This window comes from Rhinopithecus bieti, unplaced genomic scaffold (assembly GCF_001698545.2).
Source record: "Rhinopithecus bieti isolate Rb0 unplaced genomic scaffold, ASM169854v2 scaffold_5702, whole genome shotgun sequence".
In the NCBI taxonomy this organism is placed as follows: Eukaryota; Metazoa; Chordata; class Mammalia; order Primates; family Cercopithecidae; genus Rhinopithecus; species Rhinopithecus bieti.
Window position 1 is genome coordinate 1,201,617 of NW_016805053.1, and position 14,184 is coordinate 1,215,800.

Genomic DNA, 14,184 nt, shown 5'->3' on the forward strand with positions numbered 1-14,184 from the left:
TTTTTATGGTATTAGGTCTAACATTTAAGTCTCTAATCCATCTTGAATTAATCTTCGTATAAGGGGTAAGGAAAGGATCCAGTTTCAGCTTTCTACTTATGGCTAGCCAATTTTCCCAGCACCATTTATTAAATAGGGAATCCTTTCCCCATTTCTTGTTTCATTGGTCTATGTGTCTGCTTCTATGTTATTACCACCTGTTTTGATTATTATAACTTTGTGATATAATTTGAAATCAGAGGTGGCACTGTTTCTCAGTTGTAGCTAGAAACACAGTCAGTGAGTCTGTAACCTGGGCATGGGTTCACCTTCATAAAATGGCTTTTCTCAGTCTTGGCCTCCACCAGGGTTTCACAGTCTTCTACCTGGATCCCTGAGCTTGCACAAAAGTATTCATCCATGGATGGTCGCCAAATTATTGTTGCTGTGAGAGATATGTGTGTAAAACCTCCTATCCAACCATGTTATTTAATGTCACTGTCCTTCATTTTTGAGGGATAATTTTACTGGATTTAAAATTCTTTGTTGAAAGTCTTTTTTTTTCTTTCCGTTCTTTGACTATGACATCCCACTGCCATCTGGCCTTAATGATCTTTATTACCTGAATGAAAAATCAGCTGTTAATTTTATTAAGGCTTACTTGTAAATGATACATGGTTTCTTTCATACTCCTTTGAAGATTCTCTCTTTGTCTTCTGTCAATTTGATTATAAAGTATTTAGTTGTGGCTCTTTTTGAGTTTTTCCTATTTGTAGGGTGTTGAGCATCTTGGGTTTGTAGATGTTTTTCATTGAATTTGAAATTTTTTGGCCATTATATGTTCAAATATTCTTTCTGCCTTATTTTATTATTTTTCTTCTTCTTCTGGGAATCCCACATTCCCATTATGCCAATTTTAGTATGCTTCCTATTGTCTCAAAGTCTCAGAGACTCATTAATTTTTCTTCTTTCTTTTTTCTCTTCCTCAGACTGGATAGTTTCACCTGATCTATCCTGAAGTTTGCTGATTTTTTTCCTTCTGCCTGCTCAAATTTCTGTTAAGCCCTTATAGTGATTTTTTTTTGTTTTGTTTTAGTTTTTGTACTTTTCATCTCAAGAATTTTTATTTCATTCTCTTTTATCACTTACACTTCTTTATTGATATTCTCTATTTGGTGAGACTTTATTCTCATACTTTCCTTTGGTTCTTTAGACATGGTTTCCTTTATATCTTTGTATGTGTTTAACCTAGCTGATTTAAAGTCTTTGTCTAGTAAGTCCAACACATATGCTTTTTTAAAGAGTTTCTTTTGATTGCTTTTTTCCTGCATATGAATCAGGCTTTATTCATTTGCAAACCTCATAATTTTTTGTTGTGAACTTGGAATTTTTAGAACATAATGTGACAACTCTGAAAATCAGATTCTTTTCCCCTCCCTAGGGCTTCTTGTTATTGTTGTCTATTTTGTTTGTTTATTTGTTTAATGACTTTCCTGGATGAATTATGTAAAATCCATATTCTTTGTTGTTGTTGGTAAGTGGCCACTGAAGTTTTTGTTCAGTTACTTCAGTGGCTAATGACTGGACATAAATTTCCTTAAACACTTGAAGCCAGAAAGTCTCCCAGTCTTTGCCAGGTGGTTCTGTATGTGTTAGACCACATTTTCAGTGCTCTGAGAGTTTACAACTCTCTTCCCCCTCACTTCCTGCTTACATAGAACCTCAAGGTCAGTCACAAATGAAAGCCTAGACCTTTGTCAGTTCTTCCCTTGGCATAAGCATAGCTTTATGCTGTGCATGATCTTCTATATTTTGAAAAACATGTTGGAGCTTTTCAAAACCCCATGGACATCTCATTCCCCAACTTTTCCTTTTAAACATTTTGCTTATCTTAGCGTTTGCCCCAAATGTTGCCTGCTGCTTCGGGTGAACACAAACTTAAAATATTGCTTCTAAATCTTACAAACACAAGCCCCTGATTAAAAGGGCTTTTCATATTGGTGATTTCTGAGTCATATTAGGTAAACTCAGCCTTGTAATTGGCTCTTCTAGGGAACTGCTAGATGGGTCAAATAATGACTATTTTTTGGAAATGAAGCTTTGAAAGAACTCCAACCCCATTCTGTCCCCTCCAGTCTGCTAGTTTTTACTGGTGATTGCAGACTATTGATTTTCAAGGCTACTGTGGAGCTGGAGAGAGAAGGATGAAAATAGGATGAAAATAGGACATGCTTTTTGTTCTTACTAAGATTTAGCCTTCTTTTTTTTTTTATTGAATAAATGCTCCTCAGATTGCTGCTCTGGTAAATTTCCAATACTTTTAAAAAGTTGACTCTGACAGTTTTTGCCAATGTTCTCACTGTTTTCATGAAGAAGAGGATTCTCAGAGACCCTTACTTACTCTACCATTTTACTGACATCACTGGTAGTATGCCTCTTTAGACACTCCCCAACTACTCACAAAAGATACTTTGATATTTAGGCAAAAACCTTGATTAGTGCATAAATGCTGTATTATGGTTTAAGTTCCTAATATGAGAGCTCTCTTACATATAATGCACTATTTTTTAAGTAAAATAATGATAAAAATGACTCTGGGAAGTTGCTATATCTGTAACTGTCAGGCGGTAATTAGTCTTTCAAGTTAGCACAGGACCCATTTATTTCTTTGGATTTTATTATTTCGACCACTTAATCAGGCCACCAGCAATAATAGAAAGAACTAAAAGCATTGCTACAAAACATGTAATCGTAAGATGTCTGACTCCAAGAGCACTGAGGGAAGTGGAAATTACGACATAAAAGATCCAAAATGAAAGTGTTTGGGCCAGCTGAAGAGAAGAGGTGGCTCCAAATTAGTTCTCTCACCTCCACCCTAACCCTAAAAGGCAAAGAATGACAGCTTAGATAGCATATATTCCTCTTGGTTACAAGCTTGCCAAGGCAGTAGCTTTCAAGGAATGGCCCAACCTGTGCCCCTAGGAATGTGTACCCTGGAGAACTTTCATTTGCCTTTGATAGATAGGAACCTGTAAAGAACAAAAGGAGTCTGACACATAGTATAAAATTGTGAAAAAAGTTGCCCGTTTACATTTCAGTTTGAGATTTTTTTTAAACAGTGAGGTTTACATATATTCCGTATCATCCAATATAAAGACACAATTGAATACAATAAATGTTCATAATCACATTAATTGATAGTACTTGAATGTTTAAAAATATATGCAGAACATTTTAAAATATTCAAAATATATTCACACTTGTTTTCTGTTTTAACATTATATCAATCCTGACAATAGTGCTTGCCAAATTTTGTGGACAATATGACTGAGACCCAGAGACTTTCATCAAATTGTTAGACAAAGTAAGATTCAATCACAGGCTTCCTGTTTGTTAAAATGCATTCTGTGCTACCCACATCCTTCATCATATTAGAGAATCAAGAATTTGCTGTTCATAGTTTCAACTCTCCTCTTTGCTCCATGTACACACATTCTCTAAATCCATCAAGTATTTGATACCTGCGTTTTCAGAAATTATATGTGACCCTTGGTTAGCTTAATAAAAATATTTGCAACTCCGTTGAAGTCTCCCTTGAATGCACAGTGGGACAAGGAAACTTTGATGCACAGAGTTGTCTTCCTTCAGGATGACATTTCTGACACCATGTCTGGAAACAAAAGACATAATGACTCCATGATATTCCATCTCACTCATGCAAAAAATCTTAAAATTAAAAAAAAAAAAAACATTTTAGAAAGAAAGAAGAAATTGCCATTTTTATTTTCCGCAGGAAGGGAGAAATGCTTGAAGAATTTGAATGATATAAGTTTGTCCGAAAGCTTTAAAGATGAAAGGTATCACTTTTTACCCATTAGCATTATAGGATGATGAGATCCTGAATGTGCCTTGCCACTTCAAAGTGTCACTGGAATACAGCTTTCAGAAAAGACTGCCTGCAAGATTGTGAAGGAGGTTCAATTCCCTTCAGGTCCTTCCTTCCGTGCACTTGAAGATGGCTACAACTTTTAGAATTTGCCAAAGTTTTTAATGTAACTTCTAAATCTTTCTATTTCTGGGTCCCCTTTGTAAATTTCCATATAGAATATCAGATCTCTTTTGTCCTTCTTCAGGTCTGCATTGAATTTCTAGGACTTAGACCAGGGTTCTAGCCTCTTGCTTTAATATTTATGCTTATCACTTCAGTGAACAAAAGGTAAAGGTGCATTTCGGATTCAAATTCTGGAAACCAATCATGCCTTGCCTAAGAGGTATCTTGCTGCTGAGACAATTGCCCAGAGAAATCAGATGTGTGTCCTGGAGAAACATGAGGAATACCAATTGTGAGTTTACTTCTTTAGTCCTCCCAGTGAGACAAAGGACAACAGACAGAGCTATGTGTGGGGTGGCAAATAGTGTGTAATTATTTGCAAATCTGCCTTAAAGCAAGAGATCACCAATATATCCTATTCTGCTTACCAGGGGAATACTTCCTAGCTAATTGAAAATTTCCCAAGGAGGTTATTTTTTTATTATGTCATTCCCAACATGATGATTTTGAGACTTTTGACTAATTTTTTTTTAATATTTAAACCATTAACCATAAATAGTGTTGTTTTGGTTTTTAATGTTATTCAATGTAGTGGAGACTAAAAATTGTTTTCCTTTGCAGTGACTCAGGAGAAATCAGAGTTGGGTGAACCTTATTTCAGTTCCTGATAGAGTTTTCCATATGAGCAACCATTAGCAGTGGGGTTGGACACCATTCTAAACTCCTCTTGTCTGCTTCTGAAACCGCTTGCTCTCTCTCTGAAGCACAATAGAAGTCATTCGGCCTGGCTAGTCTCTCAGGAGGGTCAACTTTACATTTCCCAGCTCTGTGGAATTCCTTTGAGTAAGTAAGCCTAAAGAGCTTTCTGTTTTCACTTTCTGTCTCTTAATTCTGTTTGAAATCTAATTATCACTGTTGAGTGTATAGTTTTCATTAATCTATACATATAATTCCATTTCTATTCCACCTTGCTCCCTGGACAGTTTTAATGTAAAAACTGCTTGCATATCCCTCTTTGTTACATATATCACCACACACACACACACACACACCCAAGCACAAGCATGCACAAACATAATGATTGGTCAAATATGTTATTCAATTGTCCTAAGATGTCTGTATTCAAAGGAGAAGATGTTTTCCCACAGTCTTTCATTGTTGCATTAATTAAAAGCAATGATACTGAGATAAAAAAAAATGTACACTAGACAAGCTCCCACAAAAAACACAGTAAAAATCCTGACATAGCTTGTGTATGTTATAAATTACGTAGGATTATACCCATGGCTTTAAAAGATTTACTAGGATACCGTTTTGTGGCTTCTAAATTCTAAAATATCCTCTAACTGCCACGCTAACTAGAACATGAAGAATATTTTGTCAAATGGAGATACACATTTTTTCTACGCCCCATGGTATTCCTATGGCATTTCACTGTTTTTCACCGGTACTAAAGATTTGGAAGTAATTTTACTTTGTATTTTCCATGTAAGGAAAAAAGAAACATGAGTCTTACAGGATATGTTTCCACTCTAATCATTACTAAGAATTATTAGCACAAATACTTTCTCATAATGCTAAAAAGAGAATCATAAATTTATGTCAATGTCAATATTGAACTTTACCTGAGTCCTATGCTTCTATGGAACAGTAATGCCTAAGGAATCCACCCCCATAATTTTGGTTTTCAGAAATCCCTTCCCACTTCTGTGTTCCAGGAAGTGGCTCAGCACCAAGAACCACCTTTTCCCATGGGACTGAGGTAACACTGCTTGTCCACTGTTTCGCATGACTCCCATAAGACATGGATGACCCCCTGGTTGATGATGAGGCCAAATACAGACCTTCCTTTTTCCTGAACCAGCTGAAAAGGCCAGACACAGACCCTCCACCTTGTTGTTCTTTATCTCATAAATGATTAGCTTACGACTAGAACTGTCCCTCCCCCTGAAACTGGCTAGACAAAGAGATAAACATCTCCTGTTCAGCTAAGTGCCTGGGACTCCACCTAATCGCACAATACCCCCAATTGTAAATCATGCTGTGTTCCTCCCAGTGACAGTCCAGGGCAAAACCACTGTGCTAAGACATTCTGATTTTTGGACCTGGTGTGCATTCCTTGTTGCAATAGCCTGAATAGCATCAATTTCCTTACTGGTTCTCCTTTTGTCTTTGGCATCAGTAATGCTGAACAAAACTATGACACTTAAGAAACTACTCAGACAATCCTGAACAATACTCTGAAGGCAGTTGAGAAATTCACCACCAGCCAGTCCTTGCATAATCTTGTTTCCTTTTCTATCTGCATTCAGCTTAAGCACTGCCCACTGGCAAAGTTACATAGACACGTAAGTACACATTGGTACTTTTATTCGTCTTTGTTTAAAACAGGGAATCACCTTCCACCAAATCATAAAATTCTCGAGAGCAAGACAAAGAACATGTTTTCTAAGTCTCCAAAACCCTTCAGAGTATCTTTCTCACAAGGGATGGGCATTGTTAGCCTGCTGGGTTTCAGTTGATAATTTTGTCTAAATAAACTAGGTGGTGTTTTCGTTTTTTCTTTCTCAATTTAGAGTATTGAGCAAGTTTTGTCCTCTCAGAATGCCCTTCTTGGAGATAACAGATGGGCCAAATCTGCTATGAGATATCAGCATGTATTCCTTGGTAATTCTGTGGGCTTCCTTGGCCATGGTGGTGGGGGCGTAGCACACAGGGGAGGGAATGAAGATGGATTCATCACCTGGGGCTATGAAGTCCATGCCTTTCCACAGTGCCCCTTCCCTGACCCTAAAGCTCACATACACAGCCAAGATCCAGCTTGTTAATAGAAATAACAGAGCACCAAACTCCTGTGAATAGCTCCTGCAAAAAAAAACTTGTTGGAAAAGGCAGGCTCTAAGATAATGTTCCACACTGGCAATTTGGATTTTCATTACAATACCTGTTACTACCTCTGACCTGTCTACTACATGCCAACCACAGCACTGAGCACATCATAAGTGACACTTTTCAACCACACAACAACTTGCTGAAAGTCAAGTTCAAGTCTGTCTGAATCCAAAGCCTCTGCTCTTTCTTTACTGATGATTGATCTATATCAAGAATACATTTCTATTTTTTTTTTTTTTTTTTTTTGAGGCGGAGTCTCGCTCTGTCGCCCGGACTGGAGTGCAGTGGCCGGATCTCAGCTCACTGCAAGCTCCGCCTCCCGGGTTTACGCCATTCTCCTGCCTCAGCCTCCCGAGTAGCTGGGACTACAGGCGCCCGCCACCTCGCCCGGCTAGTTTTTTTTTTTTTGTATTTTAGTAGAGACGCGGTTTCACCGTGTTAGCCAGGATGGTCTCGATCTCCTGACCTCGTGATCCGCCCGTCTCGGCCTCCCAAAGTGCTGGGATTACAGGCTTGAGCCACCGCGCCTGGCCAAGAATACATTTCTTTACTTGGCATAAGAGACAGATTGTGGGCCACCTGAAAACCTTCACAGATTACTAATAATCATCAGAAAGATTGGGAAGTGGGCGAGGAAATTCTGAATTCATACTTGTATCGTAATATTCTATTAGATAAACAAGTTAGGGCCATGTTGAACAGGTCAGCTACTGTAAGCAAAGATCTCAGATGTGGCACCAAGGCTGTCTGTCCTCTGATTTCTCTGAACAGCTTAGCAGGGAGTTTCCATGGTGTAGGTATAAAATGAACCAATGAAGAAATGTAGAAAAGTATTTGTTTTCTCCCATAGTGTGTTATGAAGGTTTTAGCCCAAAATCTAAGGAAGCAGAATGATTTCTAGAAAACGCAGGTGAGATGAAGCCAAAGTGTTATTTATACAAACATGAAATCACATCAGCTCGTTCTGAATGCAGCGTAATAAGCTGCCTTTCTTAGGAATAATGAAGCTTGAGACAAAGATGTTTTTCCTCACTTACAGGAAAGCGTTTCAGAGAGCTGGCATCACATCCCTTCTCTACTAGAAGTTCCTTTACACTGACCCGATCCAGGAGTGGTGAGAAGCATGTAAATTGTCAAATGAAATCCTGCCTGTGGTTTGGAAGGAGGAGGAAATAATATGAACCCACCACCTTTGTTTCTAACCATACTGAGAAGCTGTTTTTTTTAAAACCCTTTCCAAAGCACTGGGTCCTCTGAGGGTGCTTGATCAGTGAATTGTCAAGGTAAATTTCCATCTACCAGTTCTCCAGTTTTAGATCCAATAAGATGATTCCAAAAGAATAGAATTGCACAGTGAAGCAATCTAAGAAAAATATATCTACCAACATTCGGGGAAAATGCCACGTATGACACGGATAGAAAGGCAAAAACTAAGGCCGGGCATGATGGCTCACGCCTGTAATCCCAGCACTTTGGGAGGCCGAGGCAGCTGGATCATGAGGTCAAAAGATTGAGACCATCCTGGCCAACATGGTGAAACCCCATCTCTACTAAAAATACAAAAATTAGCAGGGCGTGGTGGCGCATGCCTGTAGTCACAGCTACTCAGGAGGCTGAGGCAGGAGAATCACCTGAACCCAGGAGGCAGGTTGCAGCGAGCAAAGATCGCATCACTGCACTCCAGTCTGGTGAAAAGAGTGACACTCTGCCTAAAAAATAAGAAAGGCAAAAACTCTTGACAAGGAGACCAAAAACTAGATAGACAAAGAGCAATGGCAACTTTGAATGTCAAGAATAATGTACCCACGTTGGTACCCTAAGGTACACGCAGTTTGAATGCAATGTGAAAAGAATTACATAAACATCTATCACATTCACATCCTTTACCACTGACTTTCCAGCTCATTTTCGACTAATGCTCCTCTCCTCTACACTCACCCAACATTCAACCTGGGCTCTATCTTCGTGCCTTCTGACAAATGCTTAAATTGTCTGCTGCTGCCACAGCCCAATTAACCCCTCTCCTTCAATTGATATTCCTGAGGCTTGTGTCCCAATCCAATGAGGCTCATTCAAACACTAAGAGTCCCAGACTGAGCTCTCCAGGATTCTCTTTTAAGTCCCCTCTCACCATAGAGTCATGCAATGCATAAGGACGGTCCAGTCAATGATGGATCACACATATAGTGGTGGTTCCCTAAGATTATAATGTCATAGTTTGACTATACCTTTTCTATGCTTAGCTATGTTTATATACACAAATACCATTGTGTTACAATTGCCTGCAATATTCAATATAGTAACATACTCTACAGGTATAACCTAGGAGCAACAGACCACACCCCATAGCCTAGGTGTGTAGATGGCTATACCATAGAGTTTTCTCTAAGTATACACTACAATGTCACACAATAACAAAATCTCCTAATGACACATTTCTTAGAACATATCCTTGTTGTTAAGTGATACATATCTGTACTTGAAGAAAAAGACTCTGTACTTGCGTTCCTCCCCCACTGAACTCAAGCACTACTTCTGCTAAAGGTAGCCTCTTCACAGAAATTCTCCCTGGGCTGGGCACAGTGGCTTACACTTGTAATCCTAGCACTTTGGGAGGCTGAGTTGGGCAGATCACCTGAGGTCAGGAGTTTGAGACCAGCCTGACCAACATGGTGAAACCCTGTCTCTACTAAAAATAAAAAAACTACCCAGGCGTGGTGGTGGGCATCTGTAATCCCAGCTACTTGGGAGGCTGAGGCAGGAGAATCACTTGAGCCTGGGAGGCGAGGTTGCAGTGAGCCGAGATCATGCCACTGCACTCCAGCCTGGGCAACAGAGCAAGACGCCGTCTCAAAAAAAAATTCTCCCCCAATCTACAATTTGTTGTGCTACCTACCCAGTTCATAGTTAACCTATTTTGAAATTTGGGTATTGTTTTCTGGCAACTCCCACTAAAAATTCACATCTTTTTTTTTCCCTTAGTGCCTTATTAAAAACTTCTAATTCCACATCCTGTTATACAGTAGTCAGCATTTTCTAATTTATGATAGTGCAATTTGGTAACATTCCAAATACCTTAAGTCTTTGAAGATTGTTACAATCATCTTTTTTGTGACTTCCATATGGTTAGAACTGGAATTCTTCACTTTCCACTTTCAGATTTTGCTCTGTATACTTCTTGTATTTTATTATTCATTTATTTATGATATTGGGTTTTAATGCAGAAATGCTTGGGAGTCAAGTTGTTGTGAATAATGTGATCCACGTGGGGATTTTCCAGTAGATTTTTGGATTTTTCGTCCTATACATACAGCATCAAGAACCCCCAAGAAATAAAATTACTGGTGGAGACTTGTGAAGAAAACAATCAACTTTTATTTTACAAAGGCCACCATGATTACTAAAAAATGTGTATCATTATAATCACAGTAGTGGACTAGACCAAGGGAGAAAAAGGACATATGCAGTCATATGGAAGGTTAGCCTTATTCATGCTTTGCAAAATGTTTACTCTGTGAAATGTGTTCGGGAACCACATTGCCTCTATACATGATCCCAGTAAACATCATGAAGAATATTAGGATTTTGCAGGCCAGACTGGCTTCAAAAGTGAGTACACTAGCCAGGGAACCCACAGGGAATAAAAGAGCACTCTGGTGTCATGTTGCTAGGAGAGTCAAGTTCTCATGGCCTTGTGGGGATGGGAAACAGATCGAGGATCTTGGATTGGAGAAGAGATGTCCTTTGTAATTACACTAACTAGGCATGTTCTTGGTGGTCCAAACCTGTACTTTTCATTTTTTGATAGACTATAAAATTTATCTACTGTGTTTGTTCATCATTAGTCTCTCTAAAATATAAGCTCCATTAAGGTAGGAGCCTTACCTGTGTTCTCCGTTATATCCTCTGTGCCTGGTACCTAATTTGTAAAAGGTATCTATAAAGAATGAGCTAAGGAGAAAGAGTGAATGTATGGTAAGGCCGACTTTTGTCTCAACACAAAGACTTTTCTGATTATGTACACTGACAGGCTGGGTGGTCTTCCCCAGGAAGTGCTTTTCTCCAGAGAGCCAGAAGAAACCCAACAGCTGGGACATGTGATGAGATGACACATCAGAGGTGTTTGACCACTAAGGTCATTTACAGCCTTGTGGTTTCAAAGATGAGCCTTTACCAAAGACTTTGCAATGCAGGAAGCCCTGGACAATCATACTGTGGAAAGTAAATGACTTGACAACCAATTGAACTTGGGAAATGGGAGATAAGGAGTCAGAGACAGCACTGAGACTCTCAGCCTGGGGTTATGGGTGCCATTGAGGGGAAAACTGCATTTCAATAGAAATGCTGATTTGTGTCAAACTTTAGGCAATGATTAGAAATCCCAAGTTTAGTGTGTCAGTAGACCACATAGGAGATAACTACAGGTAATTATAGTCAGGCAGATGGGAAGCTCAGGAGAGGCTGAGGCATGCCACACCCATTTGTTAGAATAATTATCTCCACAGGAAGATATCCGAAGATAATGCTTAAATGGTACCATAGGTGAATAGTCCATTTAGCTATACAATTTCATATAATTACATAGAATGTAGGCCTTATACCTCCATTTCACAGTTGAGAAAACAGTGGCCCACAGTGATTTTATTGCTTATAAGTGGCAGAGCTCTAACTTGAATCCCGGTCTTAAGAGTCTGAGCCTGAAGCTGCTTCTTCAACGTTCTGCTCCAGTGAGCTGTGAGTCACCAGAACGAGGCTCCTCCCTACCATGGGACTGACGAACTAGCTGCTTATTAGCAGTGAGACGGTTCACCACTTGTCCTTGACACAACTGTGGACAGCCCCCTCCCCATTCTCACTTTCAGTGCCAGTGCTTACCACCTGCTACCAGGGAGCCTCACAGTAAAATTGCAAATTAATGATGGTTGCACCAGCCAAACATTCTTGGATAGGTTGGTACAACCTGTTCCCCAATACAAGGCTATCAAAGCAATGTTTTGATTTTTTTTTTTCTCTCTCTCTCTCTCTAGTGATGATGTTCACTGTGAGAACAACCAATGAGTAGCTGAGTACGGTGGCTTGGGATCTGGGGCAAAATGAGCTCAACAGGGATACATGAATAAGCTGTTAAAGCCAAGTGGAAATGAGAAGTAGAGGGAATTTGGAAAGGCAGATGAAGAAGGCATTAGGGAGTATTGAGAGAACATGGAGTGAATGCTGTCAGACTGTGGCTTCAGGAAAGGGACTATTTGCCCGCATTTGCCCAGCTGCAGCATTATAGCATCCCTTTCTGTACCCTGGATTTACTCTACCAGGCAGAAAAAATGGGAGAGACCACAGGAATCTTGGCAGTGGTGGGGGTGGGCAATGAACTAGCAGTGCTTTGGAAAAGTAATTATCTGTCTTAAATAGCTGACAGTAGCACCTGCTATAATTCTGAAGAGTTTTGCAGGAAAGCTTTTATTTGCTACACAAGAAAGGCTGGGCAAGTAGATTCCTAGCTGGGAAATAGATTCCTAGCACCCACAGAAGGTAGAGACTGGGTCAGTTTTTACTTAAGAGGGCAGTGCTTTACATTGGAAAGCCAAAGGAATTTGGATTCAAAGAATTTTTTTTTTTTTTTTTTGCAATTTTTGGAACCATAATTCAGCACTACTAGATTAAGGCATGCTCCATCAAACTAAAAATCAAAAGCTTTCCTATGGGGAAAGTCGCAATGCTATAGCTGAAAGAGGTGACAGCCGCATTACTGCCATCAAAAATAATTTATTAACCGTGTGTGTGTAAAGTACTCTGGTAGGGACCAAACCCCAGGGGCTTCCTGTTTCAATGCATCCTCTGCTCTCTGCAGTCTCTTCAGTGTAACGTTTGGCTCTCCACCTGTGAATAAAATGGGTACCTTGAAAACTTCATCTTTGTGGAGACTATCACAGGACAAGAGAATGCGGGCTCCATCATCCACGCCAATCAGACAGTGCTGGGGAAATGTATTAGGAAGTTGCCTTTCTCAACCTTATATTCTTAACGTTTGTAAATAAAAACCCCTCCTCTTCGGTTTCCACTTTAGGCCAGGAAATCTGGAGAGAGTTGGCAAGCAAGGTTTTGCACTATCAGCATATATCATGCTAACACCGGCTCTTTGCCCTTTGCCTCGGCAGGTACCACACAGCGCTGGAGAAACAGGTACACAGGTGCCTCCCCAGCCAAGGGAAGAAACCAGTAACGGAATTTCGGAGTCCAACCCCAAATCGTTTTACATTTACCTCTCACAAACACTTGCCTTGTAACGTGTGTACCTGTGCGTACATTTACACGTAAAGACAGTATTTTAAGGCAAGTTCACATAAATGGCTTGGAGATATCTGACAGGTCTGATTACACAAAGGTCTTCTGCTCCACCTGCATCTCTCAGGAACTCAGGCAAAGGTGGCCTTCCATCCAGCCGCACCGCCATCCGGCAGGGGAGGGCACGGGCACCCTCCCACCCGCATCCGCCCCGCCCCTCGCCCAGCAGCGTCAGTCTCTGACCCCACTGGGTCCGCACAGAAGACAGGCTCACAATCGGTAGGGAGCTGCTTGTGCCAACCCCCGGCAAACGGGGGTTTGCTTGGATCATTTATTTATCTTGTGTGCATTAAGAAACCAGCATTAGGCGCTGGTGGGAGGCGCTACTCTGCCCGAATCCCAGCCCGCAGCGGCGGTTCTGCACACACACACGCACCCGCCTGGCAGCTAGAGCCCGCCTGGAGACGCCCTCGGCCCAGGGTCCGCGTCCCCGGGGACCCCCGACGCAGTCTCCCGCTTTCGTCCCCCACGCTCAACCGGGCAGGGCGCCGGGGCGTGATTTCCGATCCTCTGCCAGCTTATCGAGTCCCTTGGAGGCGGGTCAGACCGCACCCGCCGCGGGCGCCCGGTGCGCCCCCAGCCCCTGACTCGCGGCGGCTACAGCAGCGCCGTTCGCTGGAGTTTGACTCTCGGGCGGCGGCGGCAGCGGCGCGGAGCAGCGGGCGGCTGGAGCGAGGCGAGCTGGACCGCTAGCCCTCCGCGCTGCGCTGGGATTGGTCTCTCCGGGAGAGTGCTGGCCGAGGGTTGGCTGCCGGCCGGCTGAAGAACAGGTGCACCTCACCGCCCGGGCTCGCCGAGCAGCCGCCGAGGATCGCGGCGGCCAGGCCGGCCCTCTGTGTCGGAATGCGGCTGGCGGGCACCCGGCACCCCGCGACCGGCCGGCGGGACCACTGAAGGCGGCGCGAGGCCCAGGCGCGGCG